The 27,290-nt window shown below is 50.9% G+C and overlaps 1 protein-coding gene across 1 annotated transcript in view; it reads right to left on the minus strand.

The window, feature by feature from the left end:
- The window catches only part of EDAR (ectodysplasin A receptor), a 50,277-nt gene extending 39,304 nt beyond the window's left edge, over positions 1 to 10,973 (minus strand). The window contains exon 1 of the mRNA XM_065927318.1: positions 10,792 to 10,973. The gene's annotated coding sequence lies outside the window, so the exon portion shown is untranslated. The remainder of the gene's footprint in view (positions 1 to 10,791) is intronic.
- Positions 10,974 to 27,290: the final 16,317 nt, after the last annotated feature.

Below are 27,290 nucleotides of genomic sequence, written 5' to 3' on the forward strand. Positions count from 1 at the left end.
GGACCCACACCCTCAAGGAGCCTGTTTTATCCAGGACTTCCAGCAACTGTCGTCCTGTCACCCCAGGCTGCAGAGCACCGTCCTCCCCTCCTGGGGAGGGGGCATCTCTGCAGGGCTGCCTGGAGGGCATGACCTCATGTCCAGGGGAGGCTTGCTGCGCTCTGTCTGCTCTGAGAAGAGCTGAGTATCTCCTAGAAACACATTACTGGTTTTCAGGGTACAGATGGATCCAGGCAGGGTTCAGGAAAACACAGCCATCCCAGGTCCAGACACCCCTTACACTTCTGCAGTCCCCAACAGTCACCATCTGACCAGGTCTCTCCTGTTTTTGTTGTCTAGTTGCTCAGACACGTCCGACTCTTTGTAACTCCATGGACTGTAGGACATCCACCAGGCCTCTCTGTCCATGGAATTATTCTCCAGGCAAGAATACTGGAGTGGTTGCCATGCCCTCCTCCATGGGATCTTCCTGACCTAGGAACTGAACCCACATCTCCTACAATGGCAGGCGGGTTCTTTACCCCTGAACCCCCAGGGAGGCCCAGCTCTCTCCTAAGTCTCATTAAATACAAGAAGTTCATTTTAAAAATCATGAAAAGATCAGCTGGTGGGTTTTGGGGTCTTTGTAAATCTGCACATTTGTGATATTTTCTTAAAGACTCAGAGTTTCACATTTTGTGCTGAGCAGGCCTCTGAGGGACCCTCATGTGTGGGGAACACGCAGATCCTCCCACAAAGGGTGGAGAGCTTTAGAGAATGAGCATTGCTTGTTTTTAGCAGTGATTTTTATAAATCATTAACTTTGACTAGTAAATATTAAATTAGCTGGTTAGAATCTGAGACGCAGTGAGGCGCGGTCACAGGAAATGGATTTTGAAGCAGTAGGAAGGCCAAGCCAAAGTTCTGATGCTAGAGGGTTTCAGTGTGGCCTCTTGATGTAAAGCCAGAGAAAAGACAGAAAAAGCCGTCTGGAAGCAGGGGGCATCAGCGAATTTGTTAGCACAGCTGCAGACTGGGTTAAATTAAACCAACCCAACAGGAGAATAATCCACACACAGAGCTGAAGGAAGCAGATAATGTAAACGCAAATGAACACAATTTGAAAGTTTTCCAAGAGGAAACCATTAACCCTTGGGGGTTTTCAGCAGGGGCGGGGGTGTGTGCGGAGCAGACGTTGAATCTCCAAGGGGGCTCAGGTGTCTAGTGCTTCCTGAAGCCTAGAAGTGCCAGCTCCAAAATGATGCCCCATGAGGAGAAAACAGGTTCACTCAAAGCTCCTGGATGCTGAGCCATCCAGGCTGTGAAGGCTCCCCCTGCCTGTCGCCCCCCTGCCCCAACTCGTGCATTTGTTCATCTTCCTCCCTGAGAACTAAACTCAACTCCTAGGACAGACAGAACTCTCTGGCTGTAGGCTAAGATATTGTCCAGCCAGGAGACTGAGAGCCAGACTGGCCGCTTGCCTTTGGCCACTGTCTGCCCCCTTCACTGGGGCCACAGGAGGCCGCCCTAGGCCCTAGCTCCACCACCTCCCAGCCTGGTCCCTGCCTCACCCCAAGCTGTTTGGCTGTTGCATTTCCTGCATGTGCATCTTACACATGGCACCCCAGGAACAGAGCGTGTAAGGCAATACCCCCTCCCTGCCCAGGAATTCTGAGGCCAGAGTTGCCCTTTGTCCAAAACACAGGGAGTGAGGAGGGCAGGGGGAGGGAAGGATGGAGAGAGCCCTGGGCGGGTAGGGGTCGGCGGGGGGAGACACGTCAACACTGGGGGATGTCACACAGTGGTCATCAGCACCTGGCCTGATGGGGAGGAGCTGCTGCTCTCACCCTGAGGACCACTGGTCCCTCGAGCAGAGGTTTTGTTTTGTTTTGTTTTGTTTTTAAGATTTATTTATTTGCTTTTGGCTGCTCTGGGTCTTCGATGCTGCTCAGGCTTTTCTCTAGTTGTGGCAAGTGGGGCTACTCTTGGTTGTGGTCCTCGGGCTTCTCTTGGTCCAGAGCATCGGCTCTAGGGTGCGCAGGCTTCAGTAACTGCGATGCACAGGCTTAGTTGCTCCTTGGCGTGTGGGATCCTCCCTGACCAGGGATTGAACCCATGTCTCCTGTACTGGAAGGCAGATTCTTTACCACTGAGTCAGCAGGGAAGTCCTGGAGTTTGTTTTGACCATGCAGACCTTGGAATGGGATATCGCAGTCCTTGTGCGGGCCCACTGTCAGTGTCTGTCCCCTGCTGCCCCGTGTTCTCCATCTGAAGCCCAGCCTGGCTGGCTCTTGGTTGTTCCTTAACCTGAGCTCATTCCATCTTCTCCCCAACGTGCTTCAGTGATTCCAGACAGATCGGGGTTCTCAGGAGAGTCACATCCAAAACCTCCTCCCTGAGGGCCCAGGAGGAAGCCTCCCTCCGGTGGTGGCAGAGTACCCACCCCACGCCCTGCTGTGACCCCAATCTCCAGACAGACTCTCTGATCACACGACAGGGCTGGGCTCACACTCTGATGGGGACGTTTATGCAGGGTTGTGTGAGCAGGGCTTACACAGGAGTTTTGGGGTCGGAGCTGCCGTTTACATGGACTGTGGCCAGGAAGGGTTTCTGTGATGAGGTGTTGGGTAGCAGAGACCCAAAGGGTGAAGGAGGCACAGACATCCTGGGTGAGAGCTCGTTGGTGGGAGAGCAGCAGAGGCAGCCCCTGTGGGTCGTGGCGCGGCAGCAGGAGTCTGGAGTGTCACGGTGGGGGCAGCCAGGCACCATGCTCTGTGGGGCTCGCCTACCCTGCTCCGTCCTCCTTGGGGCACCTGCCCCAAGCCACGTGATCTCAGGCTTTGGTGCCCAGCTGTCTGGGGCGGCTGTCCCAGGATCTGGTGCTCAGCCTGTCCAGGGCTTTAGAAATCTCTCCAATTTGCCCCACTCCCAAAACAGTTATGATACAAACTTAAATTTCCATCTAATCTGCAGCTGCCGCCCCCCTCCCTGATCTGCCCTCTAGAGGAGCCAGAGGAGGGGGGACACTGCCACTTAGCAGGATGAGCTCCTGGATGTCACTCACCCCTGAGCCTCTGCCAGGCATCCAAGAAGGAGTGATGGCACCCGATTTCACAGAGTTAATGAGAGGGGAACCCTGGAAGGCAATCAGTGTCCAGTAAAGGCTGCTTCATATAAACATTTTTTGGGCACCTACTACATGCCAAATAGATAGGGAAATAACGGAAACAGTGACAGACTTTATTTTCTTGGGCTCCAAAAGCACTGCAGATAATGACTGCATCCATGAAATTAAAAGATGCTTGCTTGCTCCTTGGAAGCAAAGCTATGACCAACCTAGACAGCATGTTAAAAAGCAGAGACATTACTTTGCTGACAAAGGTCGGCTTAGTCAAAGCTATGGTTTTTCCAGTAGTCATGTATGAATGTGAGATTTGGACTATAAAGAAAGCTGAGTGCTGAAGAATTGATGCTTTTGAACTGTGGTGTTGAGGAAGACTCTTGAGAGTCTCTTGGACTGCAAGGAGATAAAATCCATTAATCCTAAAGGAAATCAGTCCTGAATATTCATTGGAGGAACTGATGCTGAAGTTCCAATACTTTGGCCACCTGATGCAAAGAAATGACTCATTGGAAAAAACCCTGATGCTGGGAAAGATTGAAGGCAGGAGGAGAAGGGGATGACAGAGGATGAGATTATTTGATGGCATCACTGACTCGATGGACATGAATTTGAGTAAGTTCCAGGAGTTGGTGATGGATAGGGAAGCCTGGCATGCTGCCATCCATGGGATCACAAAGAGTCGGACACAACTGAGTGACTGAACTGAACTGCATGCCAGGCACCTGCTCCAGACCAGAGGGAGCCCCCATGTTCAGAGAGGGCATGGCTACAGCCCAGGGTGGGTGGTGGGCCCCACTGTCCAGTCCCAGAGGACTCTGTCCTCTTGTTTGTGTGACTGTCAGGCTGGTTTTCATTTTGTTTCAATGTGTGTATGTGTGTGTTCAGTTGTAACTGACTTTGCAACCCCATGGATTGTAACCTACCAGGCTCCTCTGTCCATGGGATTTCCCAGGCAAGAATACTGGAGTGGGCTACCGTTTCCTTCTCCAGGGGATCTTCCTGACCCCTGGAAGGTGAAGGAACATGGACATGAACAGAGATGGAACATGCATCTCTTGTATCTCCTGCCTTGGCAGGCAGATTCTTTACCACTGTGCCACCTGGGAAGCTTTGCGTTAATAATTTTATTTTATTTATTTATTTTTGGCTACTTTGGGTCTTCATTGCTGCATGGGTTTTTCTCTTGGTATGGTGAGCAGAGGCTACTCTCCTTGTGGTGCTCAGGCTTCTCATTGTGGTAGCTTCTCTTCTTGCAGAGCACAGGCTTTAGGCACACAGGCTTCAGTGGTTGTGGTATATGGGCCTAGCTGCTCAGTGGCATGTGGGTTCTTCCTGGATCAGGGATCAAACCCACGTATCCTGCATTGGCCAGCAGATTCTTCACCACTAAGCCACCTGGAAAGCCCCTGTGAGGCTGTTTGTGCTGATTCATTCTTTTCATCCTATGAGCCATGAGAACAGAAATCAGGCCTTCTTTTTCTTTTAGATCCTCTTCCAAAACCTTAAGCAAGATTCAGAGCATAAGAAAGCACCCACTGAGGCCCCAAGGAGCGTTCTTCAGGTAACAGGAAGGACGGCCCCAGTTGCACTGTCCAGGCTCCTGTTGAGAGCCTGGGAGACCGGCGGAAGGATGCTCGCTGCAGGAGGCCTGCACCTCCAGAGGCCCCGCTTTGATTAATTGATGCTGCAGGAGGTAAACAGCCAGCTCCTTAGGGAACAAGGACGCGTGTTAGTTGGTGTCTCGATTCTGTTGATTCTGTAAACATAAGGAGAGGCCAGCATTCTGCTGTTCTGACTTCTGCAATCATCACAAAATAAATATTTGCCTTCAAAAGCAACAACTGGGAAAGCCATCAGGGTAATATTCTCAAGCGCCAGTTGTGAAGTCAGAGTCGAGAGCCGCGTGTGGTCTGTTTGGATGATGATTTTTGTGTGGAAACTTGAAGCTGGAGACTGACAGGCAGCAGTTTGACAGAAAGTGTGGTTTCTGGGTTTTGAACACCTGTGTGCTTGCTCAGTCGTGTTTGACTCTTTTGCAACCACATGGACTATAGCCCACCAGGTTCCTCTATGGGATTTCCCAGGCAAGAATACTGGAGTGGGTTGCCACTTCCTATTCTAGGGGTTCTTCCCGAACCAGGAATTGAACCCACATCTCCTGCATTGGCAAGCAATTCTTTGCCAATTGCGCCTCCTGGGAAGCCCCTTTTAGAGTTCACTTAAAACTGAATGTCCCCAGTCACAGGGACATTCTGCCTTGGTTTCCTCTGACTGTAAAATGAGGAGCAAAATGGCTTAAATGGCTGCTATCAGGGCATCACGTCATTTGGTCAGACCTTGGTGTCATGGGGACAGGGGTCATGGCCGGAGCCACTGGGGTAGATCAGGTGTCTTTTGTATGTTTACACATCTTAGGGACGGATCTCTCTCTCCAAATCCCCCTAAAGAATGAGCTGAAATTTAAAGAGGTTCTGCTGAAATTAAAAGACATGGGTTGGACGATTTATCTCCCTAAAGGAGCCAGTCAGCTGAGAACCACACTGTGCGCTGAGACACCACCCTGCTCCCGCCGCTGCCCGCTTGGTTCTGCCCTTTATGGAGATGCCAGTTTTCTGCAGAGGACAGAATGTCTAAACAGCCCTGGAGTGTGCATTTTGAAAGATTTTCTTCATTTTATGGGCAGGAAGTCTTAGGAACAGCCACTCTGAGCCATTATTAAGAACTAAATCTTAAAGAAAATGGACCTTGAGAGTCATGAAGTGCCTTTAAGAAAGTATACTTCAATATTTTTAAAACTTAGGGCTTTTCTGGGACGGATGTGATGTTCGTTAGGTAAGAACACAGGCCTCAAACAAACCATTAAAACCATAAACATCTACAAGGTCAACAAAACCACCCAAACCAATAGATATTTGCATCCATCCGATCGCTCGCCATGGTCTCAGGTACCATCAGAGCGCTGGCCGGATGCCAAGTGGACAAGCCCCCCACCCCCCCCCCCCGCCCCCCAGCTCATCCTCAGGACCTGTCCGTGAGCTCTCACTGCCCTGGGCACCCCAGAGACCCTTCCTCTAGGATGACTTCCTGCCCAATCCATTTCCATGGTCCTGTTGCTTGGGAGAAAATTTACACCTGCCAGATGCCTGCGTCCACCTGCTGGACGGGCCAAGCAGCCAAGTTCTCCTAACTCCTCAAAGGCCAAGTACAATGGACAGAAGCAGCTCTGACTTGCCAGCTGGGCGCTAAACCGATCCTTGACTCAGTTCCCCAACAGCTCCCTGGACGGAGGAGGAGGAGGCTTCCAGACGAACCCATCAGGGCACTGTCCTGTCCACCCAGCTCTCTCTCTCTCCCAGTGCTGGGAAATGTGTCCCCATCTCTGCAGGAGAGACATGGGGAGTGGAGCCTTGAGGGGCTCTGGGCTGACTGTGGGAGCATCTGGTCCAGCTGCCAAGGGTGGAAGGCCATGTATCTGCCTCTACAAGAATGTTAAGTGTTTCCTTCCAGTTTGAAACTTTTAAAAATGTAAGAATGTTTCACGTTGAGATCTTTAAACATTTTCTCAGAAAGGGCCCCTTTGTCACTGTTAATTTCCAAGAGAGCCGATGTTGGGTTGAAAGCCCAGCTGCTCCTATTGCCTGCCTCCAGCCCCACCAGCCCCACCAGGGCCCTCAGAAAGAGGCTACCTGCAGATTGACTCGTGGTGGTGGGTTTCACTGTACTCCCTGGTCTTGCTGTGGGCACTGAGGGTCTCCAAGCGACACTGTACCACCTAGTCTGCCTTCCCACTGCCCTCAGCGAGGCCCAAACTCCTTGCCCTGGCCTCCAGCCCTACTCCCTCCATCCTCGATCTCCTCCCAGCTCCTGTTCGCCCCTCTTCCCTCAGCTGTAGTCACACTGCCTGCCTGCTGGGGTGTGGCGTCTCAGGTGCGCCCCCAGCTGGCCACCCCTCAGATTGTACTGCTCAGGAGGGGCCCTCACTCTGACGCAGCTCTTCTCTGCCCACCTGTGTGTTTGTTCCTGGTCCAAGGTTTACTGAAGGGTCATTTTTGTGTCTGGACTGTGGCTCTGCTCTCCTTGCTAGGAGGCCACCTTCCCAAAGCGGGGTCATTTCCACCACCACCCATGCAGCACCGTGTCTCCAGTCCCAGGGCAGTGTCTGCACCCTAGCAGGTCCTCAGAAAAGATTTGTCAGATGAATAAACGAACATTAAACATACTCGGAGACTGAACAACCACAACAATGAAACACACATTAAATCCGCCATGAAATCCTGCCTTCTCTCTCCTGGGTGCAAAGTTTAAGAACAATGGAACTGGAAATACAGCATCATGGACATTTTAGTGGGACATTTAGCTGTCAAACCACGGCCTCTTGGTTTGTGTCTGTAATCTGGATTCGCGTGTCTGTCTTCACGTCCTGAGAAAGTGTTTTATGCCAGGATTAAGGCGCTGTTGGCAGAATTTTCTCCCTATTGTTCTCGGGCGACTACTGTCTTATTTCAGTGTTTGGGCTCACCTTGCATTCGCTATATCCAACTTCTGAAATGTGTCAGCCGTGAAGGATCTAGAAACAGCACAGCTGAGCAGGACTTCCGAGCACAGTGATGGCAGCTCCGCCCATCGGGAGAGGGGCTTCCCAGCTGGGCACAACCTCACCAAGTACAGGGTATGGCCTGCGAGTGACTGGGGACTGGACTCAAGGGAGTGGGTCACAGGTGCCCTCTCAGGTGAGTGCATCTCCCCACGGAAGGCTCGGCACCGCCGTCCTGCTGGACCCATCTGCTGGAGACAGAGTTCTCCGAGAACTGTGTACCCAGGACTCCAGGCATTTCTGGGGCCCCTGGCATCTGCCTGTCCCACCCTGGACAACTGGGCACCAGGCTTGAAGGAGCATCATGTCTCTGAACCCAGAGGGGTGGTTCTGCCAATGCGATCTACCCCATAGTGGGTTTAGAACTGCCAGCGACCTTTCTCTGACTCGAAATATCCCACCCACCACCCACCATGGACACTATCACTGAGCGCCCTCCACTCTCGAGGGGCACTGAAGCCGCCTTGGGTGCTGGGATCCCTCACCCACTCTCAGGCCAGGCTCACCCTGCCCCAAGACCCCGGCTGTGCTTCTCCTGAGCTCCGACCTTGTGGGATCACCCACCTGGGGTAACAACTCTGCTCCTGGGACAGACCCTGGAGAGGAGTTCAGTGCAGAGCAGTCTCACTATTCCTGCTGACAGAGGCCAGGCCTGAACCCAGGGCCATGTGAACACCTTTGCTGCTAGAATCATCAGACTGAATCGCCTGAAATACCTGTGGTCACCAGTCTGTACTGCGGAGAGACAGCCGCACCTCATTTCCACCTTGCTTTCCTCTGTCACCAAATCTTTGTGGGGGCAGCTCCCCGAGATGATGCGTGGTGTCAGGGCTGACATGACCCCTGAACTTGAGGTCGGCCTTTCATACCTGGGATGTTGGGACTGACACGACCCTGAGCCGGAGGGGTGTACCTGGGGTGTCTGGCACCCTCTCGGCTCATCCCCACAGAGGCAGTGGCAGTAGGTCTGGTTTCTGCCGACTTTCCACCTACAAGGTGAGCAGCACGAGCCTGAGCGCCCGGTGCTCCACCTCCGTCAGCCACACTGGGGTCACACCGTCACTAGCCCTGCGGCCGGGCATCCCTTCCCCTCTGGGCCTTGATTCCCTTGTTTGAAAAGCAGAGAAGACAAGCGTGAAAGTGTGAAGTGTAGAAACACAGAGCAGAGGCTAAGTGCCCACATGTCCATTATCCCTTGCTTTATTTCAGGCAATAAAATCTGAGATTGAATAAAATTCTAGCCCACGCATGTGAGCGCACGGCGGACAGCATCCTCACCGTGACACAGGGGCTCCACCTTTGTTTCCTAACTGATCTAATGCGCTAAGTGAGCTTAATGCAAGTTAATTAACGATGCTGTTGGCAGGCGGAATTACCTGAGCAGAGCCTCGAACAGCATCAAAGCCAGGAGCCGGCAGGTGTCGGCCGGGACAACAGAGGGAAGCAAGCCCGGGAGGGAAGCTCGGGCGGCGTGCAGGCAGGACCCGGGGGCCAGGAGGGGACCGCCGGCTGAGCACTTCATCACTGGGCCAGCTTCCAACACACCATCCTGTTTACAGCTTCTGTGTTTGAATTTCAGGTTTACCTGAGTCTTTGAAGCTGGGTTTCTGGGCATTTCCTTGAGAATGAACTTCATTTTTTTGCAAACTGCAGAAGTTAGGAAGAAAACTCGTGTGACCTGTCTTTCATCGATGGTCCTTGGGGACCTCAGGAACGCTGATGGGAGGAGGAGGCCCCCAGTTAAAAGAGCTGGCAGAGTTTACACCCTGTGATGTGGGGGTCTGTGCGTGGCAGAGCTGCGTGAGGGGCTGGGGTTACACATTGACACCCAGGGAAGAGGGCGAGGCCCCCTTCAAGTCTGAACTTCACAAATACGAATCTTCCACAAAGCGAATACCGTGTTTACTCTCAGAAACTGGATGGTAATCAGAGAGTGAAGTTCAAACATTTCAGGGAAATTTTATTTACTTTTTTCTCCAAAGACATGTGCTTCCAGGACTGCCCTCCAAATGTGCTGTCATAGGACTGTCCTTTACCACTTGGCTCACCCTGGGGAGGGGATAGGGGCAGCGAGACCCCAGCTTAGCCAGCCCAGGTGGGGCCTATCCTCTCCCCGGCGACAAGGGACCCAGGGTGTCGTCGGGACAAATGCCCATTCCCCAGCTTTGCAGAGTAGCCCTCTCTATGGCAGACCCTGTCAAGATGTAACGTGGAAGGTATTAGGCTCAGAGATCTCAGAATTGGGCAGGAAATATTTCTGTTATCTGAACTGATTCTTTTTTCTCCTTTGGTTCATCATAGTTTTTCCCTCTTTAATATTTGAATCAGCTGCAGTTTCACCCTTAGTTGCAAAGTGTCTCAGCACAACTTCAGAACCTCAGACAGGACGGGCTGAGCTTCCCCTCTCATCGCGATTACCCCCCGACTCCGTCAAACTCCCCCAATGGATGGAGGGACTTTCACTCCTCCTCATCTCTGTGGCTTTACCGTCCCTCTCGGACCCTCCCCCCTGTCCCACTGCCCAACACCTCCAGCCTCCTGGGAGAAGCAGGTGCAGTTATGGTGGGAAGATGGGGAATCAGTGACTCTGGGGCAGGAGCCCTAGTTGCCCCCGAGCTGTCAAGGTATCACAGCCGGAGCCACCAGACAAGTGTCTCCACCCAGTCACTTTCTGTCCCCCCACTCACCCCAAGATATGGGGGCCACAACTTTGGCCTTGATTCAGAACCACCCAGGTAGCTCCGAGGACCCTTGGGGACCCCCATTGCTGCGCACAGCACACCTCCAGGCTCCAGGAGACCCCAGGGTCTCAGCACTGAGCCCCCAAACCTGCTGAGCACACAGATGCAGCTCCTTTGCCAGACACACAGCTAGTAGCAAAATGGGGTGTCTAGTGTTTCCCTGAAAACAAAGGAACACTCTCAGGTCTTAGAACCAGTAGCACAGACGCATAGTAACCGGGAAAGCTTGTTGAAACGCAACCCAAAAATGACACGCATTTCAAAAATGCACCCGGGCTGTCCCGGACGGTGACACCTCCATCTCATCCATAGCCCAATCGCTTAGGAAACCACGAGAGAAGGATAAGCCTTACCTGGACCCCACTGGGGGGTCTGTTTCCGATCCCAGGAGAAGATGGTCCTTGAAGAAAGCCAGGCTGAGTCCCGTTGCGGTGTCTGGGCTCACAGATGGCTGCAGGCCGTGTCCAGGGAGCAGGTGCTGGCGGGACAGGCGGCCACAGAGCTGCCTGGGCTCCGGTCTCTCACTGTCAGCCCACTTCCCTCCACTCCCAGGACTCCGTGCTCTTCCCTGACTGCCTGTCCCCTCCCGGGGCCTCCCGCATGTGGGCTCACCTGCGCCCTCTAGAGGCTTCTCTCTGCAGCAGCCACCAGGGTTGGGCGGGGGCGGGGGTGGGGGGACAACTCTGCTCCGGCCCCCTGCACCTGCTCTGACTTCCTGCCCAAAGACACTTTTGGAACTATAAAATCACTGACTCCCTTTTCTCAGGGGGTGGTGGTCTTGCTTCACTTCAAACAAGCAAAGACTTTGGGCACAAGAACAGCAGAAAACTAAATTGGCATCAAAATCCTGTTCATCAAAGTGCTCACCCAAGGATCCCCACTGAGATAACCACTGACTGGGCTACTGCCTCCATCCAGCTGTGAAGCCCCTTCACTGTTCCTGCCTGTCCCCCCACATCCACATTTCCTGCAGGTGAGTCACCAGGACTGCACTTCTGTTCCACCCCCCCCCCCACCATACACCCACCTATGACTGCGGACAACCGTTGCTGTTCAGTCACTCAGTCGAGTCTGTCTGTGACCCCATGGACTGCAGCATGGCCACAACACACCTGTCCTTCACCATCTCCCAGAGCTTGCTCAAACTCATGTCCACTGAGTCAGTGATGCCATCCAACCATCTTGTCCTCTGTCGTCCCTTTTTCCTCCTGCCTTCAATCTTTCCCAGCATCAGGGTTTTTTTTTTTTTTTTCCAATGAGTCGGCTCTTCACATCAGGTGGCCAAAGTAATGGAGCTTCAGCTTCAGCATCAGTCCCTCCAATGATTATTCAGGACTGATTTCTTTTAGAATTGATTGGTTTCTCCTTGCAGTCCAAGGGACTCTCAAGAGTCTTCTGCAACACCACAGTTCAAAAGCATCAATTTTTTGGTGCTCAGCTTTCTTTATGGTCCAATTCTCACATCCGTACATGACTACAGGAAAAAGCATAGCTTTGACTAGATGGACCTTTGTTTGCAAAATAATGTCTCTGCTTTTTAATACAATGTCTAGATTTGTCATAACTTTTCTTCCAAGGAGCAAGCGTCTTTTAATTTCATGGCTGCAGGCACCACCTGCAGTGATTTTGGAGCCTGAGAAAATTAAGGCTGTCACTGTTTCCATTGTTTCCCCATCTATTTGCCATGAAGTGATGGGACCAAATGCTATGATCTTTGTTTTTTAAATGTTGGGTTTGAAACCAAGTTTTTCACTCTCCTCTTTCACCTTCATCAAGAGGCTCTTTAGTTCCTCTTTGCTTTCTGCCATAAGGGTGGTAACATCTGCATATCTGAGGTTGTCGATTTTTCTTCCAGCAGATAACCATACATCCCATGTAACTCTAGAGAACCATATACCCCATTATGACTACAGATAACCATAGACACCCCATATAACTCTAGATAACCATATACCCTCTTCGACTGCAGATAACCATAGACACCCCATCTAATTCTAGATAACTATGTATACCCCAAATGAGGCAGGCATCACCAGATTTTATCCACTGATGTGAGATTGTGTTTATTTAACTGAACTTGGTCAAACCCAACATGTGCTGCTAATAAAGAACTAAGTCTGGCTACTCTCTTCTTCCTGTTTGCCCAGGGTTTGCACCCTGGACACTGCTTCTCACAAAGGAACCCTCTCCAGGGAGGGGGCACAGACGTGGTGTAGAGGAAGATGCGGTCAGGGCTGGGTGGGGGCAAAGTGAGCGTCCAACTATGCCCTTAGCTCCCCCTGCTTGCCTCCCTGTGACATCCACTCCTGCCCCCAGTGATGTCAGCGGTAAAATATATAATATATTTTTATAATTGAAATTAATCCTCCCATGAATGACCTTGGGAGCCTGAGCAGCACAAAGGTTCAAAATGCTGTCTTTTCCGTGACCTGCAATGTTGTCATTCAGTCTCATAGCACAGACCAGTGTGCTCTTCTAATAAAGGGAAACACGTGAGTCCTATAAGGCCTATTTGCAGCAGAGAAACTAAGAGAAAGGGGAAAACTGAATTTGGAAATACAAAATATTGGCATCTTCATTTAAACATCAACAAATTCATTTTCCAGTATACAAGTTCATATATCTCCCAGTATTCATGGCTTTGGAGAAATCGGACAATGGCCCAAGAATTGGCCACTGTGTTATCAGTGGGAGCTCTCGACACGTGGGGAGTGTGAGCCCACAGTATGAACAGGTCACGTCGTCAGTTCAGTGCATTATACGTAACAGAGTTTATTAATGCAATCTTTAGCATATTTATGAGAAAGTTTCGGAGTATATCTGAAGGTGCAAAAGCATCAGGATAACGTGTTCTGGGGGGTGTTTAATTCCACAGTCCTTTCTCCTTACCTGTCCTCAGAAACTGGGCAACAGGGGTAAACCCTAATGGGTCCATTTTAACCAGGATCCCCCCTGGCTGGCCGAGTTGCTGCCCAGTCTCTGTCTCAGTGCTCCCGTGGATGAGGTACCCTCACGGCTCCCTGCGGCTATCGCCGCAGGACTATCCCCAGAGCTGTTTGCAGAGGTTTCCAGAGAGGCTACCTCATCTGATGGGGGCGTCCAAAGAGGCTGCCTCATCTGTGGGGGGGCTTCCAGAGAGGCTGCCTCATCTGGGGGAAGCAGCTTCCAGAGAGGCTGCCTCATCTGATGGGGGCTTCCGGAGAGGCTGCCTCATCTGTGAGGGGGGCTTCCAGAGAGGCTGCCTCATCTGTGACGGGGGCTTCCAGAGAGGCCGCCTCATCTGAGGGCGCTCCCACGGGAGCTGGCTCAGGAGTGGGGCTTCTACTGCCCTTGGTGATTGTACATGGAGCCCTGGCAACTGTTGCTGGAATGCCAGTCCACAGAGCTTCAGGGGCAGCTCACAAATCTGGATTTTTAAAAAACAGGAAATCGTCTCAGTTTTCAGTGTTGACAACTAACACAACTGTGTGGCCCAAACAAACACAAACGACGTCTCTGATCTGGGTCAACCCCGGGGCAGCACCTGGTACCCTCACAACCAGACTCAGTGCTCCATCAGGTCAGCTTTGAACTTCAGACACTAATAGCAACTAAGGGGTAAGATTTCAAGCTATTCTGCTTTTCTGAAATGATTTTTGCAAATAAACCCACCCACTTCATGTTCTTACAGTCCTCATGACTACAGAGGTTAAATTTTCCCTAGCATGAAGGTGCGGTTGCGTGGCGGGGCCTTAGTGCAGCCACAGCATCTGAGTGAGTTGACCCCTCCCTCAGTTTGCTTATCATCCCCCAGGGTGAGACACACGGGGCTCGGCCTGAGCCTGGCCTAAGTGCTGAGTGACGCCAGGTACCGCTTCCTGAATTAGAGATCACCACCTCTTTCAAACCACTCAGTTCATTCCGTACAGTCACTTCCGGCTGTAACTAAGGCGGCTCGTGGATCCTGCAGCTACATGGCAGCCCAAACCCTAGTGCCGATCAGTTTACAGAATCACCAGGATGACTTTGCCCCCCACCCCACTGAGCAGGGAGACCCCGGAGTGAGTCAGGCATCAAGCACCCGTGTTATCCCGAGACTAGGCACCCAGTGTGACTTGTACTCTTCTAGCACAAAAGCTCGTCATGTGGTGGTAACACACGAAGATTCCAGGGAAGGCTGATGGCAGAAAGCATTAGCTGTGATGTCTGTACTTCTCAGCTCTTACACTTTATAAAGACTTGTGAAGTCCATGTGATTAAGGCTTTTATGTCTTCTAGAAGGCAAAGATCGGATTATTTTGTTTTTAAATCACACAATTTCCTGCTTTATTCTTAGAGAAATGTGGCAGGAGCATGGATGGAAAGGCAGCCCCTTTGGCTCTCCGTCTTTCCTTCTGAGGTAGAGGTCACGGGCTTGAGTTCAGGCTGTAAGAGATGGAGGGTTTCATCAGAGCCGGCTTCTCACCCGCCCACCAGATTCAGACCCACCCTGGGCTCCTGGCGCCTCCGCCTCACCTGTGTCCCAGCAGAGACCGACCTGCCCTTCAAGGCAGCCTGCAGGGCTGAGGCCAGCCTGTGCGTTCCCTTCATCACAAGGGGCAACAGGAACGGCTTCTGGCAGCACAAAGACCCCACACAGAAGTCCAGCCACGTTTCAGCAGGGCCAGGAGCTTGAGCCTAGCGTGTCTATCCCCAGGGTGGTCGGACCTTTCCAGAATCATCAGAGCCAGGGCAAAGGTGGCATGCCAGGTGGGGAGGCTACAACTGAGATGCAGACTGCATCCTGTGAGGAGCACAAAGGGGAAAGAAGAAATCCTAGGAAAGCTCTGGCAGAACAGTCTTCCCCGTTGGAAACTGGGGCGGTCCTGGAGAAGGTGCACAGGACTCGGGCCTTGATTAAGCACTGGCTTCATAAAGAGATCATTTTTCTGAAATGGTGAATCACATAGGGAATGGGAAACGAGAATATTTCACAGATTCCAACCCCCCCCTCCCCCGCCTCCTACAGAAGCACTAGGAGTTGAGAATGAATGCTTCTGCTCCCTGCGGTCCCTCAGAGACCCTGCCTCATGGCCCTGCCAACGTGGGATCCTGGGTCTCTGTGCTCCGTTGTTTGTGCATCTCCTGCTGCAGAGGAAGCTCGTGGGGTAGCGGGCATCCCCGAGCCCCGCATGGAGCACCCACGTGTGTGAGCTCACAGCGGAAGCTCAGCTTGTGTCTGTGAAGTGAATGAATGAATGGACGGGTGAATGAATGAGGTGGACATGAAGAAGATGAAGGAAACCACATTTTATTCACTTTGCTAACTGCACCTGCCAAACACTGACCTGCAAAAACAAATTCAATTCTTAGCAGAAGTATTTTGACCCCTTGCTATAACCTGTGCTGAGCACTGGGGAGGGGTCCCTGGGTGCTCAGTCCCCCCACCCACGTCTGACTGTGGTGCCAACACATGGCTGAGCAGCTGCTGGAGATCGGAGAAGAGAAACACTCCCCTTACCTGGTAGAGTGTTTCACAGAGTGGATGACCTCTCATTCACATCTGGTACTACTTACACACTTAGGTAAAAGGATAGGCTGATAAATTTCAGTGGGGGACGTTTGTTACACGAGCCCTTAAAAGTAATTACACTGTTTTTTTCCTGTAAGAACAATCTGCCAAAGATTTGAGCAACACAGAATAACCTAAAATGTTCATAATCTCACCACCCAAGGTCACCAGTTAACATCTTGATGCTGATTATGTCAACCTTGTTCTTAGCATTGTTTCATTCCATAACTGTGATCACGCTGTACATACAATTCTGTGTCCTATCCTCTTTGTCTGTATTTTGCATATCTCACTTTATATAATCCCCTAGAAATCCTTGATAGCTCAGTTGGTAAAGAATCCATCTGCAATGTAGGAGACCCTGTTTCGATTCCTGGGTCGGGAAGATCCGCTGGGGAAGGGATAAGGCTACCCACTATAGTATTCTTGGACTTCCTCTGTGGCTCAGCTGGTAAAGAATCCACCTGCAATGTGGGAGATATGGGTTTGATCCCTGGGTTGGGAAGATCCCCTGGAGAAGGGAAAGGCTACCCAAACGGTATTCTGGCCTGTAGAATTCCATGGGCTGTATTGTCCATGGAGTCACAAAGAGTTGGACACGACAGAGCGACTTTCATGTCACTAGAAACAGAGTTTTCATGGCTAGTTAATGTTCCATCACCTCGATGTGCTATAATGTATTTAACAGTTCTTCTAACTTTGGACATCATCAGTGGACACTTCCTCTCAAAAATGTTAGTGTATATGTTTAGATTCCCTGTTTTCTGGATCCCAGGCTTTCCGCTTTGTTGCTTTATCCTCTTGTTCTGTTGGGCACATTCTCAGGCTCCTGATGAACAGGAGGCAATCCTAGGCAGTGACTGTTCTAGGTCTTGATTGTCTGAAAATGTCCCCATTTACCCTGTTAACTTGTGGCTTGAATGGGTGTAAAATTTTAGGTTAGAAATCATGTCCTTCGAGCAGCCGGTGTTGAAGTTGAGAGGGTCACAGTAATCTGGCTCCTGGTCTCTGCAGTTCATCTTCTGCTTTTCTCTCTGGAAGTTTGTAGGGTCTGTGTATTCCCCAGAATCTGAAATGCCATGATCTGTTTTTACCACCATCTGGCTCTGCTTTCACCCATTGTGGGGGGCTCAGCGGGCCCCCATTTCTGCACCATGTCCCTGCCTTTTCTCCTGACGGAACCCCTGTCATCCAGATCTTGAGCTCTCGGCCTGAGTTTTCTAATTTTCCTTTCTGGTTGATTGGTTGCCTTTTGCCCCTTTCTCCTTTCTCCTTTTGGGGGAATTTCCTCCACTTTACTTCCAAACCCATCCATCTGGTTTTTACCTTCTGCTGTCATTTCTTAATTTCCCAAAGATTTTTCTGTTCCCTAAAAGTGGTACGAGTGACTCTGCTCTTTTGTCTCAGACATTGCGCCATCTCTCAGAAGGTGATGACACTGGTGACTTCAAGTGACCGCCTTCTGCTTGAGGTTTGTCAGGTTTTATCTGTTTGACCACAGACGCTCTACCCAGATGTCGGGTTATCTCTGACATCTGCCCGCGTGTGGGGAGATTAAAAATCTCATCCAATGCTCTGAGATTCGTCAGTCTCAGGCTCTGTTTTAGGTCCAGATGGCAGGGCCTCCTGGGGCCCTCAGTCATCAGTGTCTTAAGGTATCCCTTGTGGATGTCCCCCCCACCTCCTACGTTCCATTTCTGAGGTCCAGGTCAGGGCGGTGCCAAGGCTGCTGGGTATGTCACGTTCCTACAGCCTGGTCTCCTCACGGGGCCTGGCCCGCCAGCCTAGGAGCTGCCTGGAGCCTTCTGTGCCCCCGTCCACCCCTGGGGGTGCAAAGCAGGAGGAGTGAGGGAGCCTCAGGGACTCTGCAGCCCCACGCAGGATGAGAGTCGCCCCGGGGCACCTGCCGCTGTCCCGGGCGGAGCAGGAGGGTCCATGCCCACGGGGCCTTTTCCTCCAGGGCTGCCTCACGACACCGCGGTTTAAGCTATGCTGTTGCAGCTCCCATTCTGCCTCTCCAGAGATCATGCCACATTGAAAACCCTCTTCTGCCCATTTTACTGAGGTTTGGGAGGGAACAACGGGTGTATCAAGTCAGAGTCTCTGAGGACTCTCTTTCCCGCCGAGTCACCAGCGGGACCGGTGAAGCTGTCACCTCAGGTCTGAGCTGACCCAGGAGTAACCAGGAGTCTGACTGCTTTTCTGCCCCAGTATCCACGGAGGCAACCCTGTCTTTCTCTTTGAAGAAATGTAAACTTCGTTTAAAAGAAAAGAACACTGTGTGTCTGGGGGTCGTTCTGAACTGCCAAGGCCCTGGCCACAGATAGGGTGAGCAGCGCGGCTCGCTGTGTCCGCCGGAGGCCCAGAGGCCTGTTGCGCATGATTCCAACCAGGGCCCCCTGCGAGGACGCGGGATCTCAGAATCCCCCTGCCTCTGTGTGTGCATGCTCAGTCGTGCCTGACTCTGTGACCGCATGGACTGTAGCCCGCCAGGCTCCTCTGTTCATGGAATTCTTCAGGCAAGAATACCAGAGTAGGTTGCCATTTCCTCCTCCAGGGGATCTTCTCAACCCAGAAGTTGATCCTCTGCCTCTAAGGCCGTTCATTTCTGTCCCTTCCTTGGGAGAGTAACTCAGTCTGGACCCATGTCCTTCTTGTGATACCAGCGGGGGATTGACCTCTGCACAGATTACTCTTCTGAGTCATACAGCTCGTGGTTGAAAACTGAGGCCAAATTCACAGCAGATTTTTATAAAAATACATTTTTTACCATCAGCACAAAGAGGCAGTTTTTCCCCATGTGATTTACTTTTTATTTTAGGATAATTTTTTTCATCCAACAGCTGTCACTATGGTAGCCTGATTAGTTTTTAACTTTACAACTGATTTCTCTCGAAAAGCAAGTGGTTTAGCGTTTTGTTTGCTTCCTTTTAGAAAACACTAATGGATAAACGGGTAATTGCAATAGCTTGAGGTAGTGTAATGCCATTCTCAGTGTAATGATTTGCCTCTCTCAAGGAAGCGCTGTTCTTACAAGGCTGGTTCCCTTCAGAGGTGCACCTGCCTACCGTGAGCAGTTTGGGAGAGGCATCAGTGCACTTGGGTTACAGACGATTTAACGAAGTACAAACACATCACGAGAAAAGCGGGGGAGTGTGTGCCCTCAGGCAGCCCTGTGATGCACAGGGTTGTCTATTCAAGCCTGTTTGTATTGCAAAGTGCAGGGTAATCTCTCTCCACTCATTCTTAATGGCTCTGTCTACTCCCATCCCGGCTTGTTGCTGGATAAAGTTTGAAGTTCAGAAGTAAGTCAAGGTACTTTGTTCCCCAAATTTAAACAACAGGGAAATATTCCAGTTCTGAGTTTTCTAGACAATAGGACGAGCCAGCTAGAATTCCAGGGTCTTGGAGACAGAATTGAATGTGCGTTGTTTACGGGCTGGTGAGCCCTTTAGTGCTACGTTTATTTTTTATGAAGTCGTTGCAATCAACAGTCTCTCTGGCAGACAGGAAAGGACTCCCATCAGTGAGAATACAGCCTTCTTTTCCATGTACTCCTCAAGTGACCGCTGCTTTAGAATTTAGGCTAAGACATGAGGGTCTTGCTGGGAACGAGGTGAGACCCTGAGTGTGTGAGCTTGACCATACTGAGCTTGGTCACTACTGTGCCCGGTGGTGAGCCCCTCATGGGGTTCCGGGGGTGCATGTGGGTAATATACGCTGTGCAGTTGAGGGGGGGGTGGTCAGGAGGAGACCAGGGCTGGGAGCAAGGCCCAGAGTCCAGGGGGCCCTGGACCCTGAGGGGTCAGTCAGGAGAGGCTGCCCTCTGGCCACACATGCCCCTCCCCTGCCATGCACTTCTGTCCCCCAGACCTCCCCCTCCCTGCTTTCCTGTCCCTCCCAGCAACCTTGATCCTTCTCTGCAGTCAGATCTGTGTCCTAGAGGGTAGGGAGAGCAGAGCAGTCTGGGCTCAAGGGCTTCCTGGAAAGAATGGAATTTTCACTGACAAGTTATCGCCTGGGCCTCTGGGACAAGGGAATATATGATGTCACTCTGAGCTCTGCAAAGAGGGCGTCCATGTGCCTCCCAGGTCCCTTCCCGTATTGCTCACTCCTCCCCGGAGACTCAGAGTGGCCGGCATGGTCTGTTGAAGGTAGGGAGGGTCTGAGTCAACACGGGTCCTTCTGAGCCCTTTCTACTTCCTCTGCTGGGTCCAGGCAACCTGACCTGGGCATCCCTACCTCTGGGGCTCTGAAGGGGTGACAGGCTTGGTCAGCTGAGTAGCCCGTCTCCTGGACACAAGCTCAGAACTTTGAGCCCAGCTTGGAGCTTTGAGACAGACATTGAGGTTGCCCATCCAACCTTAACTCTTGTCTCCCGGAGGGTCCAGGGCCCTTGAGACATATATGTGGCTCCTGGGGGCGGGGTTGGGGTGGGGGGCTTGTGGGGCAAACAAAACAAATAAGTGGAATCATTTGGTTATCACAACTTCAGCTGTGATGGCTAAATCATTTAGGCCTCAGTTCAGTTCAGTTCATTTCAGTTGCTCGGTCATGTCTGACTCTTTGCAACCCCATTGGCTACAGCAAACCAGGATTTCCTGTTCATTACCAACTCTTGGAGCTTACTCAAACCCATGTCCGTCAAGTCAATGATGCCATCACACCCTCTCATCTGTCGTTCCCTTCTCCTCCCGCCTTCAATCTTTCCCAGCATTAGGGTCTTTTCCAATGAGTCAGTAATTCACATCAGGTGGCCAAAGTATTGGAGTTTTAGCTTCAGTTCAGTTTCAGTCCCTCCAATGACTATTGAGGACTGAGTTCCTTTAGGATGGACTGGTTGGATCTCCTTGTAGTCCCAGGGACCCTCAAGAGTCTTCTCCAACACCACAGTTCAAAACCATCAATTCTTTGGTGCTCAGCTTTCTTTATGGTCCAACTCACACATCCATACATGACTACTGGAAAAACCATAGCTTTGATTAGATGGACCTTTGCTGGCAGAGTAATGTCTCTGCTTTTTAATGTGCTGTCTAGGTTGGTCATAGCTTTCCTTCCAAGGAGCAAGCATTTTTTAATTTCATGGATGCAGTTATCATCTGCAGTGATTTTGGAGCCCCCAGAAATAAAGTCTGTCACTGTTTCCATTGTTTCTGCGTTTATTTGCCATGAAGTGATGGGACCAGATGCCTTGATGTTTGTTTTCTGAATGTTGAGTTTTAAGCCAACTTTTTCATTCTCCTCTTTCACTTTCATCAAGAGGTTCTTTAGTTATTCTTTGCTTTCTGCCATAAGGGTGGTGCATTTGCATATCTGAGGTTACTGATATTTCTCCCTGAAATCTTGATTCCAGCTTGTGCTTCATCCAGCCCGGCATTTCACATGATGTAGTCTGCATTTAAGTTAAATATGCAGGGTGACAATATACAGCTTTGGCATACTCCTTTCCCAATTTTGAACCAGTCTGTTGTTCCATGTCCAGTTCTGACTGTTGATTCTTGACCTGCATACAAATTTCTCAGGAGTCAGGTCAGGTGACCTGGTATTCCCATGTCTTGAAGAATTAATCACAGTTTGTTGTGATCCACACAAAGACTTTGGCATAATCAATAAAGCAGAGGTAGATTTTTGGGGGAACTTTCTTGTTTTTTCAATGATCCAACAGATATTGGCAATTTGATCTCTGTCTTTTCTAAATCTAAAGGCAATTTCCTCTGCCTTTTCTAAATCCAGCTGAACATCTGGAAGTTCACAGTTCATGTACTGTTGAAGCCTGGCTTGGAGAATTTTGAGCATGACTTTACTAGGGTTTGAGATGAGTACAATTGTGTGGTTGTTTGAACATTCTTTGGCATTGCGCTTCTTTGGGATTGGAATGAAAACTGATCTTTTCCAGTCCTGTGGCCACTGCTGAGTTTTCCAAATTTGCTGGCATATTGAGAACAACACTTTCACAGCATCATCTTTTAGGATTTGAAATAGCTCAACTGGAATTCCATCACCTCCACTAGCTTTGTTCATAGTGATGCTTCCTAAGGCCCACTTGACTTCACATTCCAGGATGTCTGACTCTAGGTGAGTGATCACACCATCGTGGTTCTCTGGGTCGTGAAGATCTTTTTTGTACAGTTCTTCTGTGTATTCTTGCCGCCTCTTCCTAATCTCTTCTGCTTCTGTTAGGTCCATACCATTTCTGCCCTTTATTGTGCCCATCTTTGCTTAAAATGTTCCCTTGGTAGCTCTAATTTTCTTGAGGTGATCTCTAATCTTCCCCCCCAAAATAGAATTTTCCTCTATTTCTTTACATTGATCACTGAGGAAGGCTTTCTGATCTCTCTTGCTATTCTTTGGAACTCTGCACTCAAATGGGTATATCTTTCCTTTTCTCCTTTGTCTTTCACTTCTCTTCTTTTCACAGCTGTAAGTAAGGCCTCCTCAGGCAACCATTTTGCTTTTTTGTGTTTCTTTTTCTTGGGATGGTCTTGATCACTGCCTCCTGTACAATGTCTCAAACCTCCATCCTTGGTTCTTCAGGCACTCTGCCTATCAGACCTAATCCCTTGAATCTATTTTTCACTTCCATTGTATAATCATAATGGATTTGATTTAGGTCATACCTGAGTGGTCTAGTGGTTTTCCCTACTTTGTTCAATTTAAGTCTGAATTTTCAATAAGGAATTCATGATCTGAGCCACAGTCAGCTCCCGGTCTTGTTGTTGCTGACTGTATAGAGCTTCTCCAGCTTTGGCTGCAAGTAATATAATCAATCTGATTTCGGTATTGAGCATCTGGTGATGTCCATGTGTAGAGTCTTCTTTTGTGTTGTTGGAAGAGGGTGTTTGCCATGACCAGTGAATTCTCTCGACAAAATTCTGTTAGCCTTTGCCCTGCTTCATTTTGTACCCCAAGGCCAAACTTGCCTGTTCCTCCAGGTATCTCTTGACTTCCTACTTTTGCATTCCAGTCTCCTATAATGAAAAGGACATCTTTTATTGGTGTTAGTTCTAGAAGGTCTTGTATGTCTTCATAGAAATGTTCAGCTTTAACTTCTTCAGCATTACTGGTTGGGGCATGGATCTTTCTGTCATTTTTGAGATTGCATCCAACTACTGCATTTCAGACTCATTTAGGCTTCACCTCACTCCACAAGGAAGGCAGAAGGCTCTGTAGTTGTTATTACTGTTGAGAGGCACCTGGACCCCTTTTTATTGAGACGTGGTTGTTGTATGATGTTGTGTTAGTGCTATGGGCCCAAGGGCCTAGAGTACCAGCACTGAGTCCGACGAGGTCCTGCTTCCCCGTGCCACAGCCTGGGACACCCACAGGGTTGCAGGCTCAAACTTGTCGTCCAGCTCTGCCCCCTCTTGTTTTGTGAAGGTAGGTGAAAGGAGAGACTCTATCAGCTGGAGGGCAATGCGGGGCTGAGCGCGGCCCAGGTCAGAGCAAGGCTGGAGCAGCTTCGCCAAGGCAGCTCCTGTCCTTCCAGCTGTGAAAGTGGCCTCTCTGGTGCTTGGTGAAAGGGCACACGGTCCTTCCAGTGGACAAGTATGTTCTGTGGATTTGACTTATGGCTCCAGAAGCAGAGGAGGGGGACCTTCAGGGTCAGGAAGCAGACCCCACTTGAGACCCCTGCCTGCCTTAGACCCTGGAATGGGCATTCCCAACTATTCCTTTCTCCACATGTATCTCCTGTCCTCACCAGGGCTATGGCCCAGGAACCCAGAGAGCGTGTCTGCCACCATCGCTGATAGCCTGTGTCTGGGGGTCAGTGGGTTGAGCTGATGGTTACATTGAGGCTGTGACCACCTAGTGGGAGGTGGGACAAACTGGGGGTGACCCCAGAACTCTCAAGGGTGGCCTGGTGACTTGCTCCCAGCTGGCTGGCCCTATGAAGGTGACACTAGCCGTCTGGGGTCAAGGACATGACTCTGTGCCCAGTCCATGGTTCATCCCTCACATCTTCAGGGAGTCTCCCTCCATCCAGCATCCACTCGAGCCCAGGCTGGGTCTCAGACTTACTGCATGACATCCTTCTCCAAGGAGAACAAGCCCCCTAACTGCCCCTTGCCATCTCAGAGTGTCCTGTCTGTATAAACCAGGTTTCCAATCGGCCCGGATTCAGGGGTTCCTGGAGGAGTCCCCCAGCCTATACCCCAGCCTCACAGCCAGGAGACCAGGCTCTGTTCTCCACTCTCCCATGTTTTATTTATTTTTTATTTTTTTCATTTATTTTTATTAGTTGGAGGCTAATTACTTTACAATATTGTAGTGGCTTTTGCCATACACTGGCATGAATCAGCCATGGATTTACATGTGTTCCCCATCCTGATCCTCCCTCCCGCCTCCCTCCCCATCCCATCCCTCTGGGTCTTCCCAGTACACCAGCCCTGAGCACTTGTCTCATGCATCCAACCTGGCTGGTGATCTGTTTCACCCTTGATAGTATACTTGTTTCAATGCTATTCTCTCTGAACATCCCACCCTCACCTTCTCCCACAGAGTCCCAAAGTCTGTTCTGTACATCTGTGTCTCTTTTTCTGTTTTGTATATTGGGTTATCATTAACATCTTTTTGAATTCCATATATATGCATTAGTATGCTGTAATGGTCTTTATCTTTCTGGCTTACTTCACTCTGTATAATGGGCTCCAGTTTCATCCATCTCATTAGAACTGATTCAAATGAGTTCTTTTTAATGGCTGAGTAATATTCCATGGTGTATATGTACCACAGCTTCCTTATCCATTCATCTGCTGATGGGCATCTAGGTTGATTCCATGTCCTGGCAATTATAAACAGTGCTGCGATGAACATTGGGGTGCACGTGTCTCTTTCAGATCTAGTTTCCTCGGTGTGTATGCCCAGGAGAGGTATTGCTGTCACCCTGTGTTTTAGAGCTTTCCCTAGAAATCCTATTTCCCTCTCTAACCAGATGGTGGTATGCTAGGTAAAATCCCTTAAATTTCTCTTGTAAGTAGATTTCACATCAACAAAGCCAGTCTTGTAATGTTCTCAGGAGGGTTAAAGTTAGGAGGTGTAATAACCCGTCACCGTGCTAATGGACATCACAGCTCCCAAAAAAGCTGGGTGCAGGCGGGTGAGCAGGAAGTGTTAGCTCTAAGAGAAAATGAATGAGTGAATGAATGAGTAAATGAATAAAGAAACAGCCCCACCTGCCAGAAGGGAGGGCCCTGGAGAGGGGTCAGCCTGCACGCCGTGGGCAGGAGCAGGTCTGTCCCAAGGCCCCAGGCGCTCAAGCTCTTGGACCATTTTGGTCGACACACCAAGTTGTTATCCATGTTCTGCCTTGACAGTTTTTGAAACCTTCCCAGACCTGACTCTCCTTTATGGAGTGGATGACAGCGAGACATACTCCTAACTGGCACAGCTCCTAACAGCCCACTGACGGGGTGTGGACAGCTCTGTGATCAGCCACCTCTGTGCTTCTTGTTGCTGTGGTTGCCGTGAGGGCCTGGAGCTCAGGTGGGAAAGGCCTTTCCAAGATGCTCACCCAGACTCTCCTATGGTCACCCGGCTGTAGAGATCAGTCACCCTTGGCCCCCTGGCTGGCTGGCACGTCAGTCACTCCAGTGAACACAGAGGCAGACACACAGCCCCAGGACGCCCTGTGTTTCTGGCGTTTTTCGCCAGAGGGTCAGCCCTGCCGGCTGGGCTGAGTGGACCCAGAACGAACCGGTACCAGGTGGCTTCTCCTGTGTTGCTGGCCTTGCAGTGGCTCCGGATGCCCAGTCTCATGAATGAATGAGAGAGAGCCCCATCTTGGCCCCCAGTCTACAGAGCCCTCTTCCCTCTGAGCATTTTCTTCCACGAACAAGCTTTTCCTTTTTAAAATTTCTTTCACTTAAAAGCAGTGCCCGCCCCCGTTTCCTCGCCCCCCACATCCGTTCACTCACTTTGACTTTCTGCCAAAACTCTGTTTCTTGAGGCTCAGCTGCCCACCTGTCTGCATCACAGCGTGTCAGGTGTGGGCCATCCTCAGTGTTGAAATCCCCCAAGGTCACGGGGAACAGAGGCTGGACTGTCTCCTTTCTCTCTTTAGGGCTTTGTTGCAGGTTCCTTAGGGCTTCCGCTGGGTAATTACTGCCGTTCCCTTCCCAGAGCTGCCCACCTCCCCCTGTTTTGCTAAAAACCCCGTCGTTCTTCTGAGATTTCTTTCCTGGTTAAAGTTCTGGCCTGTCTGCCTGCACCTCAGTCTCATGGATGCTGCTTCAGGGTGTTTTCCAGAGCAAGCTTGCACAGTGATTGTTCTGCTCTCCACTTTTTCGGGGGTAGGTGACACAGGACTTCTGAGCCGAACTCAGGGCCCCTCCTCAGGCCTGTGGGCTCAGCCGTGCCCGCCACCCGCCTGCAGCTCCTCTTGTGAAACTTATCTGCAGTGACTTTGTACACACAGTGTACTTGCCTCCCCTCCCACGTACCTTGCACCCCATTAACGAGGCCCCTTCCCAGGCCGTGAGAGACCCAGGCTTTGGGGCTGCCTCACCTGGGCCCCTCCCTCACCGCTGGCTCAGGCAGGTGCTTTATACCAAGTTCAGGTTGTGATCATCGAGCCCTTGATTAAAGCCAATGTTGATTGGGACTCTGATCAGGATGGAAAATCAACCCCCCTCCCCAGGTTGTGGGGGTCATAGCTGAGCTACAGGTTCTGTGGGCTTAAAGGGAAGCCCATTCCCCCAATGGCTATGGCCACCAGACTCTTGGTCCCCCACATGTGACCAGGAGCTCATTTTCCCTGGATGAAAAGGAAGCTTCATGTTTGACCCACATCCAGGGGGTGAGAGATGGACCCCCTCTGAGCACCCCTGATGCTGGCCCTGGGAAATAAATTTCCTACTGACCAGCTGTCAGTTCTGCCTTTGATCTAACCTTGAGGACAGTGCTGACTCCCACATGTGGTCACTCATCGATCATGATCTTCCTTGAGAGGCAGAGGCTCCCCTGGGGAGTGCTGTGGCCTCGGCCGGCTGTGGACGGACACGTCCATGTCAGTTATAATCCATCCTCACTTGCTTCTGTGAGCTGGGAGCCTAGACTCTCCCTGCAGAACAGAGCCTTGGAGATGACCTGGACACTGTGGCCCCACCCCCAGTCTGGACCAGCCCTCGAAGGGTGAACCTTGTGGCCCTTTCTTCCTGTCCCCACCCAGCTTCCCCCCTTCTCTGGAGAGTGCAAACGCTGGGGACAAGGAGACAGAAGCTGGAATCTGGGATGCTGGGGGGCCAAGCCGAGGGTCTCGCAGGGGAGGGGTGAGGCCAGAGAGCCAGCAGATGGGGGGTACCAGTGGAGCAAAGGTGAGTCCCC

The sequence above is a fragment of the Muntiacus reevesi genome, chromosome 3 (assembly GCF_963930625.1).
Source record: "Muntiacus reevesi chromosome 3, mMunRee1.1, whole genome shotgun sequence".
Taxonomy (NCBI): domain Eukaryota; kingdom Metazoa; phylum Chordata; class Mammalia; order Artiodactyla; family Cervidae; genus Muntiacus; species Muntiacus reevesi.